Raw genomic sequence first — 2,184 nt, 5'->3', positions numbered from 1 at the left:
GAGTTGGAAGCTCGAGTCTGTATTTCTTGGCGCTGGATTCACTCTGTTACATTCCTTCCATGGAAGAATGCAGAGTATAAAAGTCATTAACCGTGGATGTTCTCCAACAACACTTTTACCCGTTTTCTACACTACAATTTACTGGGCTGTTAATTGTTTGGCTTTATCGTAACCTTTATATTTTTCATAAAAACTGTTATTTTTATTTAAACTTTCCATTGGTTTTACTTATTATTTTTATAGGAAGGAAAAAAGGTGAAACTTGAATTAAGCAGTCACCGTAAAGTTGTTCTGATTTCGTAAATTGTTATTTTTTATTTTTTGTGCAGGAACTTTATGCCTTGCTGCCTGAAAGCTGATGATGTTTACACACTGGACACGTTTGTGTGATGGGCCAGCTGGGCGCGCTCCAGAGAAAACAGAATCAAAAGAAAAGATGGTAATCTCTTCACCCATTTTCACATTCTTCAACGGGCTGCGTTCAGTTCCAGACCTCCAGCTGCTGGGACGCCGCCTCGGGAACGGTTCTGATTCGGGCACGCGCAGGARCGCTCACCTCGGTGTAAATATTTGCAGACAAGCGACAAAGCGAACCAAGGAAAAGCTACGGCAATCCTTTAATGGGGCTTTATGGAGCACAGTTGATCCTCTGCGCACCTCCACCCCTCCGTTCCCCACACGGTTTCTGTCTCCACTTTGTGGCGTACAGTAAAATTATGGCCCAATTAAGCTGGGGCTATGAGGAAGAAGAGGGGGGCTGGTTGGTGGTTGAGTTTCAGGGTCTGACTGCTGCTGCTGTTCGTGGTGTGATGCTATCTGCCCGCACTCAGGGGAGCTAACAAGGGGACCAAGACTTGGCCAACGTCCCTAAACGTTTTAGAACCTCGAAGCCAGACACTTTGGTGCCACGAGGTTCAGGAACAGTAACGGAGCGAGCAGGGGCTAATGAGCGCGAGGTCTTTGGCATGGGTCCCGGCGTCTGCAGATTTAACTAACRTATACACACTCAGGAGGCCAGGACAGACACTAAAAGTCAGGCGGCGATGCAGAAATTAAAATAAATTACAGTGGGTTTGTAAAAGTATTTACACGCTTGGAACACTTTCTGTTTTGTTACAGGAACTGAAACGGATTTTCAGTAGGATGAGAAATGGGCCAATAAAAAATACTCCAGATTGTTGAAGTTAAATTGGAAAAATAACTTTTTTAAACCATTCTTTAAGAGTAGAATTGGTTGAAAGATGTTGTGGAATCTGTTGTTTGGGCCAGGGCTGGCCCGTGGAAGAGGCAGTGTAGGCAAACGGAAAGGGCGCCATCCATGTAGGGTGGAGCTAAGGCTGGGCGGTTTGACCTCAAATTCATATCACGGTATAAACTGAACCCCTTCATGGTAACAGTATATACTGCAGTAGAAAATTATCATAAAAAGTTAAGATAATGTAATTTTTAGAGCATTTTTTGTGTGATAAACTACAGTTGTTAAAGTTTCGCTCTGCGCGACGTGGAGGCAGGAGGAAAAGATCCCACGATACGACGTAACTTTTCAACAGCGGGAGGAGGAAATTTTGAGGATTTATCCTCTCTATGCGTATGTGTTTTAAAACGCTAGATTTTTTTTCATTATATTTCGAACTCCTGCTCAGTTGTCTCTGCACTCACAGTCCTGTTGACACAGGTGTGATGATGTAATGACGATAGGACGGTCGAGGGTAAATTTCTACCGTAGACCAACTTCATACCGTTTCTACCGTCTAAATATCGCACAGCCCTAGGTGGAGCCACAGACGGAGGACAAAAAATATATATACAGGGTGTATCAGAAAAAATGATACTCTCAGAAAAATCGCCATAAAATTAACAAAGATAATAATTTTGAAAATGTGGGCGTAACCTTTGGTAGAGGGGATCGTTCTGCTTCGAATGACACCAAAATCTTAGTTAAAGCTTCTCGCTCCGGTGAGCAGGGATAGTTGGAAATTCACAAAATTCATGTCCTTTGCGCAAGAAAATGTGAGGGTTAAAATTGGATCTGTCATATACAATTAAAAGTTTAGATGGTGTTTTACACCAGTGTTTCCCAAAGTTGGGGTCGGGACCCCACCTTAGTGTGGGGTCCTGAAAAGATTTTCTGAATTAGTTACATTTTTGCCTTAGTTGCTACAAAGGAGAGAGGTTAGTGTATTT

The 2,184-nt window shown here is 42.9% G+C and overlaps 1 long non-coding RNA gene across 1 annotated transcript in view; it reads left to right on the top strand.

Annotated features, from left to right (window-relative positions):
• The first annotated feature begins 335 nt into the window (after positions 1–335).
• Positions 336–2,184, top strand: part of LOC106526531 (uncharacterized) — a 26,270-nt gene continuing 24,421 nt past the window's right edge. The window contains exon 1 of the long non-coding RNA XR_001311267.1: positions 336–439. This is a non-coding gene — a long non-coding RNA (uncharacterized LOC106526531). The remainder of the gene's footprint in view (positions 440–2,184) is intronic.

This window comes from Austrofundulus limnaeus, unplaced genomic scaffold, assembly GCF_001266775.1.
Source record: "Austrofundulus limnaeus strain Quisiro unplaced genomic scaffold, Austrofundulus_limnaeus-1.0 Scaffold280, whole genome shotgun sequence".
Lineage (NCBI taxonomy): Eukaryota > Metazoa > Chordata > Actinopteri > Cyprinodontiformes > Rivulidae > Austrofundulus > Austrofundulus limnaeus.
This window is presented reverse-complemented; position numbering and strand designations above follow the sequence as displayed.